Raw genomic sequence first — 13,418 nt, forward strand, 5'->3', positions numbered from 1 at the left:
GGGGGCAGAAATATAGGGGAGCACCAGTGGGGAGGGGTGGTTCAGAGAAATGATGACAGGTTCTAGGCAAGTAGAACGTAGGATATCAAGAGAGGGGTAATGCATGGTGAAATAGCGTATTGAAGGGGGGGTTCGAAGAGTAGACACCTATAATGGTGGTGGGAGAAGCGACATCCGTATAGATGGAGCAAAAATATAGAGATATCCGGTTTGGTGGTGGGGGTGGGCAAGGGCGGGTGCACCGGGAATATGATGGGCTGGCTTAAAAATGCTCTTAGCAAAGGAAGAGGGGGGATGGCAGACAACGTAAAAGAGAGAGAGAGAGAAGGGAAATAGTGGAACCCCGCGAAAATGGGCCGCCATTGAAAAAAACCCTTGTATGGAGAAATAATATGCAATACGAGGCGAAGCTGAAAATAGTAATAATAATAATAAGCAAACTTTCGACCGAGGATCAAAGGGACAATACTAATACTAATAATAATAGTAATAATAATAAATAATAAACAGCTCAACCACAACATTAGATTAGAAAGACTCTCTTATCTTGGGAACATTTCGTTCTTCGGCCTGACACGGGAATATGACGGGCTGGCTTAAAAATGCTCTTTGCAAAGGAAGAGGGGGGATGGCAGACAACGTAAAAGAGGGAGAGAGAGAAGGGAAATAGTGGAACCCCGCGAAAATGGGCCACCATTGAAAAAAAACCCTGTATGGAGAAATAATATGCAATACGAGGCGAAGCTGAAAATAGTAATAATAATAATAATAATAATAATAATAAGCAAACTTTCGACCGAGGATCAAAGGGACAATACTAATACTAATAATAATAGTAATAATAATAAATAATAAACAGCTCAACCACAACATTAGATTAGAAAGACTCTTATCTTGGGAACATTTCGTTCTTCGGCCTGACACGGGAATATATATATATATATATATATATAATCATACACACACACACACATATATATATGTTAAACTTATTTTTCCATGTAAATCAGATCTAGGTAAATTAAGTAAGATCATTTTAGATAAATATATTAACAGATTAAATTAACTTAATTATCTAAAACTATGGAGTAGTACTAATGATACTTTAAAATGGTTTAATAATACTAAAGATAAAAATAGATATAAATTCACTCAAATAGATATAGATAATTATTATTATTCTATAAATGAGATTGTACTCAATAAGGCACTAATTTATACAATGAATAAGGTTGGAATGACTTATGATGAAGTTAACGTAGATAAAGCGGCTAGGAAATCGTTGATTAGATATAATAATAAATTGTGGGCTAGGAAGGATACTAGAGACTATTTTGATATACCTATGGGGGCACCTGATTCTGCCCAGATGACTGATTTAGTAGGTATTTATTTATTATCGGAACTTCAATTAGAAAAATTAAAGTTGGAGATAGAACACTAGAATGATATAAGAATAAACTATATAGTTTTTTTAAAAAATATGGATTAGGTATTACTATATATAAAGAGAACTATAACGTTAATTATTTAGATGCTAATTTCAATTTAATAAAAAGTAAAACCCAACCATTCCATAAAATTAATGAAAACCTTAGATATATTAATGCTAATAGTAATCTCCCACCTTCAATTAAGAAATCGTTGATAGATAATATAGGTATAAAGAATATCGATGCTTTCTTCCAATTTTGAGATTTTCCAAAAACACGCAACTTATTATAATGAAGCCTTGCAGGATGCGGGATACAATAATAGTATTAAATTCTGTAATAATTGTAAATATAATTATAATATAAAAGATTATAATGTTTCCTATGATATTTATAATAATAAACCTAATATTAAGAAATATGATAAGTTTTATTCAGGTAATTATGCTTTTAATAATAGGTATTGTGATAATACAAAAAATAAATATAATAACAGACTAAAAGATAAATTTAATTCATTTAATGATAATAATAAATATAATAATATAATAAATAAAAATAATGTTAATAATAAGGACAAAATTTGGTTAATTACTCCTTATGGGGCTCAAGTTAAAACAAACATTATTAAAGAGATATTAAAACTAATTGAAGTATTCATTATATATAATAAAAAATATAATAACATTTTTTATAGTAATAATTTTAGAGTTGATTATTCTACTACTAATAATGTAGGTAACATTATTTCTTCTTTTAATAAATTTAAGCTGAATAAGTTTTACATTAACAAATTAAATAATCAATAATATAAATTATTCCATAATTAAAGACCAGAATACAATTATTGTACAAGTAAAGATAAGACAAAATGTAAATTTAACAATAAACATAATTTGGATGATGTAGTATATAAATGTGTAATGACTTTGATTGATGATAATATTAATAGGAATAATTATAATTTAAATGCAATTTATGTAGGGTCGACTTCTAATAAAATTAAATTAAGGGTGGCTCAACACATGCATTCATTTCAAAATAAAACATTGATTAATTCTACTGGCCTTAGAAAATATATATGGGAATTGAAATCTAAAGGAATTAAGTATAATTTAAATTGGGAGATAGTTTGTAAAGCTAAATCTTATCGAATAGGTAATAATTTTTGTTTACTATGTACAAATGAATTTATGGAGATATTACTATCTAATAATAAAAAATTGATTAATTCCCAAGATGAATGAAAAATTAAATATAGACATAAGTTAAATTACTTATATAAGTTTAGCTAATTTGAGTATATATAAAACCTCATTTATGTTGTAGTTAAAATTTGTAGTAGTATAATGAGTAATTGGCAGTAGATTATGTAGTGAATATCATATAATTAGAATAAGACTAAACCAATAAAATAAATAAATAAATTGATGAATATAAATTAAGTCATAGAAATTTAGTTTATCTTATGTATTTTACGTATCTTAGTTTTAAATTATTGAGAATTTAGAATTTTCTAGTACATGGTATATTACATCTAGTTTATTTCTTATTTTCACAGCTAAAATACATTTTGCTATCTAATTATTCTATAGTTATTATTTACATCATGTTTTCACGTGATAAATTTCTTAGAAACGCCAGGTTGTAAGTTTGACATATAATATATACACACATTTATATGTATGTGTGTGCATATGTTTGTGTGTCTGTGTTTGTCCCCCCAACATCGCTTGACAACCAATGCTAGAGTGTTTAGGTCCCCGTAACTTAGCAGTTTGGCAAAAGATACCGATAGAATAAGTACTAGGCTTACAAAGAATAAGTCCTGAGGTCAATTTGCTCGACTAAAGGTGGTGCTCCAGCATGGCCACAGTCAAATGACTGAAACAAGTAAAAGAGTAAAAGATAGTGTCATCATCATGATGGTCATTCTGGTAATTATTATCAGTACTAAACATTTAGCTTCACCACTATTTATACTTTGTTTGTTGTACTGGGTGTATCAGCAAAACTTCTTCATTTTACCAACATACAAGTTGCATTAAAATAGAGGTGTCTCAGCAGTAAAGTTTACAAAAGGTTTTACTTCAGTTGGGGGTGATGGTCAGCTACCAACTGACACGGAGAATGGAAATGTCACAATATCAAAATTTATGAAATAGTCATCGACACAGCCCATGAAATTCTATTGATAGTTTATTCTAGACTCTCATAGAGTTATAAAAACCATAAGTAGCTTTCTAAATGAGCCATTGTAGCTCCCCAAAATGACATTGTGTAGGATATTAATGCCACCATCATTCAAAAGCTACAAGCCCAATCCAAATAGTACAAGTCAGTACTCACTGTATTTGATGTTAACAATACTGTCGAGTTTCAAATAGAGATTCTCATCATCATTGTTCGACCGTGATCAAGACAATGGAATTTACTATGTTACACCAGACTTCACGGTCCATCATAGCATTACGGAGGTCCTGTTGCTGGATGCCTGTATCCCTGGAGATTACATCAGGATAGGAGAGTGTGCGCCCTCTGATATCGCGAGCAGATGGTTTCCAGAGGAGAAGAGTAGAAATTACCTCGTTCTCAACTCTTCAGGTGTCCTTCCTCATAATATGCAGATGCAAGCAAGGGCATCCATTATGTTGCTATGAAATTTCAATGCACTAAAACTGTCAAAAATTTTATACTCCATGTGACTGAACCCACTCAAACCAGCCATTATGTTTGGCTGTTACAAGGAAGATATTTCCATTCCATACATTCCCATCATCCCGTCAAATATGTCAATTTCAATCAGTACACTTTACTTTCTAATGACACTTTATCTTTCTATGGCCATCAACAATTTTCATGGACAGTTCCTCAAGATTGCTGGCATTGTACTGACAAGATCAGACTTCTCTCAAAGTCAGCTCTCTATTGCATGTTCATGCAATGGGGCATACAGACATCTATCTTATCTTCAGAGCACCAAACTCCAGAACAAGAAATGTTGACTTCCTCAGAGCCTTAATAAAACATACTTCTATGAGAATTACTTCTGTTGTATTGCATATCAGTTAGGAATTACAAGAAAATAAATAAGGTGAAACAACAGAGGGTTTTCTGAAGCCCCAAAAATAAAATTATCAATAAACAGTTTCAACAGTGACATGCATCAGACAAGCACAGGAAAAAAATACTCAACTTTAGATATCATCATCCTCATTTAACGTCCGCTTTCCATGCTAGCATGGGTTGGACGACTTGACTGAGGTCTGACGAACCAGACTCCAATCTAATCTGGCAGAGTTTCTACAGCTGGATGCCCTTTCTAATGCCAACCACTCCGAGAGTGTAGTAGGTGCTTTTACATGCCACCGGCACGAGGGCCAGTTTGGTGGTACTGGCAATGGCTACGCCCAAATGGTGCTTTTTATGTGCCACCTGCACAGGAGCCAGTCCAGCAGCACTGGCAACGACCTTGCTCGAATATTTCACATGCCACCAGCACAGGTGCTGGTAAGGCGACGCGGTAACGATCATGCTCGAATGGTGTGCTTAATGTGCCATTGGCACTAAGGCCAGCTCTTTGCTCTGGCAACGATCTCACTTATATGGTACTCTTAGCGCTCCACTAGCAACGGATGCCAGTCACCGAATGATAGATATGTGTCTGTATTAAAGTAAAAATATATGTAAATACATAAAAATTTGCAATAAGTAATTTAGTTTAACAAAAAAAAAAAAACTGTTTTAGTATATCTGGTTAGGTCATGAATATTAAAAAAATCTTTCTAACTCAAATATGGGTGATTATGAAAGGGGAAAAAAAACAACTTAAGAGATCTAGCATCAATTTATTTTTTATTTTCTAATTCCAACAGATAATCAAATATTTAGTAACACGTGTTAGTGTGAAAAAGTATCTTACCAGCAAATGTAGAATGAAGCCATTTCAATGAGGGGAAAAAGATGAAAATATCTTTTAGCAAGTCCAGGTTCAGCTAGCAAGACCTCTATTTCAGACAACTGTTTTTTAGCAACAGTGTTTTCTGGAAATAAAATTATGAGTTTAAAAGTAAATTAATTTCAACAGCAGAATATATTCAATTAAATTATATTTAATTTACTAAATTTAAATATGTTTCACTGTATTATAGTTTCTCTTATATTGAGAGAAGAGAAATTAAGCTCAATGGCATGGCCACAGTAAAAATACTTCAATTCTGATTGGAATTAATTCAGCCAGGCATAGTAACTTTTAAGAACTTTCTATGGACTCCTATTTTTGCAAATATACATATATCAATGCACTACAATGAATCTGACAAAAACAGTTGAATAAAACTTAATTTAATGGAATATATACTCAAATCTCCTTTGATTGCTTGCTTTATTAAAAAAAGTCAAAAATCATTCAAAATCAAAGTATTCCACAAATTAAGTACTCCAGGCTAAACTATGCTTGACTATATAAAATGGTATCACATCCTTTCCAAAGCCACAAAAGCAGAATCTCTTTTGTGTATCAAAAGTATGTTATACCAGAACAATTGTTAATGCTTATTAAAATAAAAACATATGTTAAACCACACTAGAAATAGCAGCCAAATCTCCATCAAAAATATATGTTGATGCTATACAGCTTTCTGTCATGAAATAGTGCAACCATCAACCAATCAAATTCATGATTGTAGAAACTGAGGGAGATCAAATGTGGTTGCTAAACCTTGCTATAAATAGGAGTGAAATCTCCCTCAAAAACAGCTATCATTGTATCTCTCTGTCCTCCTTTTCCCATTTTCCTATCATACCTTCATTCTGTTTTCCCAGTCACACACATACATTCATACTTTCTCCTCTTTCAACTCCTTTGGCTCATCTCTCCCTTCTATTCATACCTTCAGTCATATATATATCTTGAAAGAAACAGAAACTAAATAAAATAAAGAGGATTCTTTAGTCTTGCCGAGAACACAGTAACACCTCTAGTGTTGGTGCCATAAGAAAATGTAACCAGCGCACTCTGTACAGTGGCAGGTATTCAAATTGAAACATTGCAGGATAAAAAAGGGTCTTTAATCATATCAAAGCAATGACAACATTTCTTATACTGAGAATACAATAGAATGCACCCAATACACTCTGCAAAGTGATTGGTGTTAGGAAGGGTATCCAGCGATAGGAAGCATGTCAAAAATGGAATGTATCCAGCAAGGTGTGGTCCCCTAACCTACCAAGAAAGTAGTGTCTCTGAATAAGAATAAGAACTGTCTTGAGATACACCAAACTGCCCAACCCTTTGCCAACATGGTAAACAGACATAAATGATGATGAAGATATAAAGAAATAGCGAGAATTTTTTAATTCAGTGTATTTTTAATTTAACTAAAGATATTCTTAACAAAATGCTGATCAATGATCTATTTTTCAGGCCCTTGTCCTATTTACTTTGGAGTATGTGTAAATATTAGCTAAACACTCATAAATTCATATATAAAATTACTTGTCAATGTGAAATCATGCATAAATTGTCAAAAGAAAATGAATATTCATTCTCCTTAGAGAAAATTTAACCTTCACTGATTTATTTATTGAATGAACTTTCAGCTTTATTCTAATCTTCAGGTATCAAATGTTGGCAAAGGAAAATTAACAAGACAAATTACCATTCACATTTCTGAAAGTGACTATGCATACACTATTGAGTTAACTAGAATAAACCCTTATCAGCATAGCAAATTAATGAATTACAATTAGGTGAAAAAATATATATTTACACTTGACACCCAAGTGACATTTGAAACAGAAATGTATTCTTCCTGAAAACAAAACAAGATAGTCACACCTTGAACCCCTTTGTTCAAATGTCAGCTGAGGGAGAGATTATCTGGGGTTGAACAACAAAAGTAACAGTACAGTTCTATATTTAAGAGATGAGGAATTATGTACATTATTTACATTTGATGAATATTTGTCATCTTGTTTGTTGTTAACACGTTTCAGCTGATATAGCCACAAGCCTTCATCAGGCGTCTTGGGGAAATTTCAAACTTGGGTTCTCATTCCTTAGGTATTTTTCAATGTTATTATTATTATTATTATTATTATTCAGGTCACTTCCTGGAATCAAACTTGGAATTTTAGGGTTAGTAGTCTGCACTCTTAACCACTATTTCATCTGCCCGTGGGCAATTATGGAGTGAATTTTAGGGCTTATGAATCTATTTTCCTATCCTTCCTTAATACCAGTTCCCATATGTTATTCATATCTGCGATCAGTCTACTTAGGAGGTTTTTGTGTCCTAACATATGGTGTTGCTTTTTTAGTTTTCTTATTTTCCAGTGGTGTTCTCTATCTATTATTTTAACTTCATCTCCATTTTTTTTTTCCATATATGATCAGCTATAACTGATTTATCAATATCTCTTTGTGTCACAGCTTTGCGATGTTCCTCTACCCCTATTTTGAGAGTGTAGCTTGTTTTGGCTATGTATGTATATATATATATATATATATATATATATATATATACAAAAGACGAAGACAGGTGGTGTACAAAACAAACAGATGTATTAGTATAACGCTCAGGAATAGAAAAAGTCTTTTACGTTTTGAGCCTATGCTCTTCTACAGAAAGGGACACAGAAAAAACAAGGAGAGAAAAAAATGTGTATAGTGGTTTTCCACTTCGGCATCTGAAACTCAGAGTTTTATCTTGACTATTGTATAATGGTAACATTTTAATTTACAGATAAATTTCCTCTATTTACATAATATTGAGGTCTCTTTCTTTCTTTTGTTATCTTACCGTTTTTACCAATAAATTACCTCCTGAACGACGCTATTCTTCACTAAGAGCTAATACGGCTTTTTTGGATTATCGCCTAACATCGGTTGAGGACTCTAACACACAGAAGAATTTAATATGGACGCCTATTACATAAATTATTCTATGAAAAACATACCAATACCATCAAGGGAACTATATTCAAAGAAATTTTAGAGAAAATTACTGATCTAATTAAGCGCATGAGATGGAAAGCTTTCTATTTTAATACAGAAGTGGACACCATGGAAACTACTTTCTATTGTATAAAATCTAAAAAATTCCCTCCCAAGATTAAAGGCTTGGAAGATTTCAAAGCGGACCTACTGAAACTTATGAATAAAATAAAATTTCGTAAGTCTTTTAACAATTTCCAACATGAATTGAAAAAAGATATAAAACATATAAAAAGCTCCAAGAAAAAAGCACTTTTTCGGATAAAACTAAGAATTTATACCTGGTAGATAACAGCAAATATTCACAACTCTTACACAACAGCATCATTAATAATTACACTAAGGCTAGGCCACAGACCTATAGTGAAATTAATAAAGAAACTAGCGTTATCGCCGCTAAACTTAAATTAGATAAAAAAATAGAAGTCCTTCCCCAAAAAGAGGCCTTTATTACAATTAAAGACCACAAAGAGAACTTCCTTTCCAACCCTAAATGTAGGCTTATCAACCAAGCTAAGTCAGAACTTGGGATTATTAGTAAAGAAATTTTAGATAAAATAAATGCGAAAATTAAGACCACTACTAGGCTAGTACAATGGTCCAATAGTGTAGAAGTCGTAGACTGGTTTAAAGCCATTAAGTATAAGAAAAAAGCGAGGTTTACACAATTCGATATTGTTGATTTTTATGCCTCTATTTCTAAAGAACTGCTAGATAAAGCCTTGTCTTCGCTAGCAATTTCATAGAAATCAGTACACAGGATAAGGACATAATCTTCCATGCTAGAAAGACCTTACTTTTCAGCGAGAATGCAAAGTGGGTCAAAAATACCGAAAAATTGTACACGTGTGTGAATATGTATGAGTGGGCAGTTTTAGATGTGTGTGTGTGTGCGGGCATAAGAATGCATATATATATATATATAGACGTTTTTACTTAGTTTTTTAAATTTTGGGTTTTGGGGCATATGTATATTCCTTTTTTGTGTATGCGTATATAAATATGTGCGGGTATGTACATATATGGGCGTGTGTGTGTATGAGTGCATAAGGGCATGTCCGTATATGAACGTGGTTTTTATGCTTTGTATACTTCCTTGTGTTTTTTTCTGTATTGTTACCTTTAACCATGTTTTTTCTTGTGCTTGTGTGCATATAGACGTATGTATGAACTTTTACGGTACACGTATGTGTGTATGAGTTTGTATATATGCATATACATTTGGCGAAAAATGTGAGTGAAGATGTGTATGTTTTCACAGTGACATATAAGTACGCACGTGGGTCCGCGGGCGCACATGTGAGCATATGAATAGCCATGATTACATGTTTACTATGAACATTTAATCTTAATTTATATAAATAGCAGAATTATAACACAGTAATTTCCCTTTATATAACGGTATTTTTTCATAGCGTTTTTCATGTGGCCAGATAACCGAAGAGATGGTGTTGTGGATTTCCACTTCGGCATCTGAAACTCAGAGTTTTATCTTGACTATTGTATAATGGTAACATTTTAATTTACAGATATATATATATATATATAAATGGCCCGAAGGTCACATACTCTCAGGAATGAATCATTGCAAGCAAGTACAGGTGGAGTCCCTGCTCAACCTCACCAATGCCTTATTCATGGAGCAAGTTGTACTTAAGTCAACTAGGGAGAATAACATTCTGGATCTCTGCTTCACGAACAATATGGACATCATTCATGATGTGAAAGTGGCACCGACATCAGTTTCGGATCACAACATAATAGAGCTGTCTATGTTTGGGCCAAAAGTAACCAGAGACATACAGCCTAAAGGAAGCACCTGAAATCTCTCCAATCTGAACTTCCACAAAGCAGATTGGAAATCGATCCAAAAAGAGATCCTCAGAGAGGACTGGCCAGAATGTCTCTCCACACCAGACATTGACATGAAACTAGAATTTTTCATGTCTTCTGTGCAAGCCGTATGCCAGAAATATGTCCCAGAGCACAAGGCCAAAACAAATAGGAGCAAGATTCCAAGAGACAGGAAGATCCTCATGTGACAACGGACGAAGGTTGTTGCAAATCGTCTCAACCAACATCCCAAAAGTAGCGAAACGTCCCGCCTAAAAACAACACTGATGGAGATCGAAAAAAGGCTGCAACAATCCTATGTGAAGGAGAAAGCAGACAAAGAAGCCTGGGTTATAAAAAACATTAAATCAAACCCAAAGGCCTTCTTTCATTACGCGAAAGCAACAGTCTCAGTGCACTACAAGATAGGACCCCTCCTCCAAAAGGATGGCTCCCTCACAGACAGTCCAACTAAGATCAGTGAGATCCTAAATGACCAGTTCAAAAGTGTCTTTACCACCCCGTTGGAACACAGACAAGTGAATGAACCAGTGGACTTCTTTGCCGCCTCACCTATAACCAGCGAGGCGGTTACAATAGAATGTATTGACATTAGCGAAAAAGATGTCCTACTAGCCATAGATGAAGTGGACACAAACTCAGCTGCTGGTCCAGATGGTTTCCCAGCCATCCTCCTCAAAGCGTGTAAGCATGCTCTGGCAAAACCCCTCAAGATTCTCTTCCAGAGCTTTCTTGCGAATGGCAAACTGCCAAGCAAGCTGAAGGAGGGAATAATATGCCCAATACATAAAGGGGGAAGTAGAGCAGATGCCAAAAACTATAGGCCTATCTCTCTGACTTCACACATCAGCAATGTCATGGAACAGATAGTCAGAAAGAAACTAATCGCATTCCTTGAGGAAAATAACTTGCTGGGTGATACCCAGCATGGTTTTCGACCAGGTAGGAGCTGCCTGATCCAGCTCTTACAACATTATCACTGGGTGTTGAGGCAGTTACTCAACAAATTAGATGTGGACATAATATACCTTGATTTTGCAAAAGCTTTTGACAAGGTGGATCATGGTATGATATGCCACAAACTACGTGACCTCGGCATAGCTGGAAAACTTGGAATGTGGTTGCATGACTTCCTGAAAAATAGGAGTCAGGCAGTAGTGGTTAATGGAGCCACCTCTATGAACACACAAATAGTGAGCGGTGTTCCACAGGACACTGTCTTGGGACCACTGCTTTTTATAGTGGCCCTCTCAGATATGCCCTCAAATGCCCGGATAGCCACTCTGGCCAGCTATGCAGACGATACGAAAGTCTCGCAGAAAATACAGAACCCCAGCGATGTTGCACACCTGCAGCAGGAGTTGGACTCAATCTACAGATGGGCTGAGGATAATAATATGCAGTTTAATGCTGAAAAATTCCAGGCCCTGTGCTACCAGCATCCAAAACTGAATATTAAACTTACAGGATACACCGGTCCACAGGGAATTTCAATCCCAGAGCCTAAAGTCTGTGAGGGACCTGGGTATCGACATGAGTGATGATACCTCTTTCTAAGTGCACATTACCAGGATGGCGACAAAGTGCAGATGACTGGCTGAGTGGATCCTAAGAACATTCAGAACCAGAGATAAGGAAACCATGATGGTCCTCTGGCGAACATTCGTCCTCAGCCGCCTGGATTACTGCTCACAGATATGGTCACCCACCAGTGTAAAATTAACAGCGGACCTTGAAGCAATCCAGAGAAGATTCACAAAGAAGATCGTCTCTTTGCAACAGCTCAGCTACTGGGAAAGGTTGAAACAGCCAAGACTCTACTCCCTGGAGAGAAGATGGGAGAGGTATGCAGTAATATATGTCTGGAAGATCCTGGAAGGAATTGTGCCAAATTTTGGCATTGTAAGCTACACCAATGCTAGAACGGGACAACACTGCATAGTGCCAAAGATCCCAGCAATGCCATCACGCTTCAGGACCAGCTTCCGCAACAGCCTGGGTTTCAAGGGCCCACAGCTTTTTAATATTCTCCCAAAGAGTCTGAGGAACTTGCACAAAGTAGATGTAGTGGTTTTTAAATCAAAGCTGGACATCTTCCTGTCAAGAGTCCCAGATGAACCTACCTCACGGCAAGAGGTGCAAATGAGAGTAGCTATATCAAACTCCATTCTTCACCAAGTGCCACATATTAGACGAGGTTCATCGTAATAACAGTGTAGCACAAAACGGCGGTGCATCAGCATGGCCGCAGCTCTGAGCTGAAACTAGAAAAAAAAATATGTATATGTATATATATATATATATATACATGCATATATATATATGTAAATATATGTATGTAAATATAGAATGCGTATGTGTGTTTATATATATATATATATATATATATGTGTGTATATGTGTATCATCATCATCATCATCATCGTTTAACGTCCGTTCTCCATGCTAGCATGGGTTGGACGGTTCGACCGGGGATCTGGGAAGTCAGAAGGCTGCACCAGGCTCCAGTCTTATCTGGCAGTGTTTCTACAGCTGGATGCCCTTCCTAACGCCAACCACTCCGTGAGTGTAGTGGGTGCTTTTTACGTGCCACCTGCACAGGTGCCAGGCGAGGCCGGCAACGGCCATGGTCGGATTGGTGTATTTTATGTGCCACCGGCACGGAAGCCAGACGAGGCGGTGCTGGCATCGGCCACGAGTCGGATGGTGCTTTTTACGTACCACCAGACCAGGGATCCTGGCTGGTTCAATTCGATTTCGATTTCGCTTGCCCCAACATGTCTTCGCAAGCAAGGGGGTTGGCATGGGTGCCTGTTGTACGGTCAGATTGGTGTATTTTACGTGCCACCGGCACGGAAGCCAGTGGAGGCGGCGCTGGCATCGGCACGAGTCGGATAGTGCTTTTTACGTACCACCAGACCAGGGAACCTGGCTGTTCAATTCGATTTCGCTTGCCCCAACATGTCTTCGCAAGCAAGGGGGTTGGCATGGGTGCCTGTCGTACGGTCAGATTGGTGTATTTTACGTGCCACCGGCACGGAAGCCAGTGGAGGCGGCGCTGGCATCGGCCACGAGTCGGATAGTGCTTTTTACGTACCACCAGACCAGGGATCCTGGCTGGTTCAATTCGATTT

At 36.0% G+C, this 13,418-nt stretch overlaps 1 protein-coding gene across 1 annotated transcript in view; it reads right to left on the bottom strand.

Moving 5' to 3' along the window:
• LOC115216705 (glyoxylate/hydroxypyruvate reductase A) overlaps positions 1–13,418 on the bottom strand; it is a 50,355-nt gene that overhangs the window by 24,440 nt on the left and 12,497 nt on the right. The window contains exon 2 of the mRNA XM_029786238.2: positions 5,356–5,476. The gene's annotated coding sequence lies outside the window, so the exon portion shown is untranslated. The remainder of the gene's footprint in view (positions 1–5,355; positions 5,477–13,418) is intronic.

This window comes from Octopus sinensis, linkage group LG10 (genome assembly GCF_006345805.1).
Source record: "Octopus sinensis linkage group LG10, ASM634580v1, whole genome shotgun sequence".
Taxonomy (NCBI): domain Eukaryota; kingdom Metazoa; phylum Mollusca; class Cephalopoda; order Octopoda; family Octopodidae; genus Octopus; species Octopus sinensis.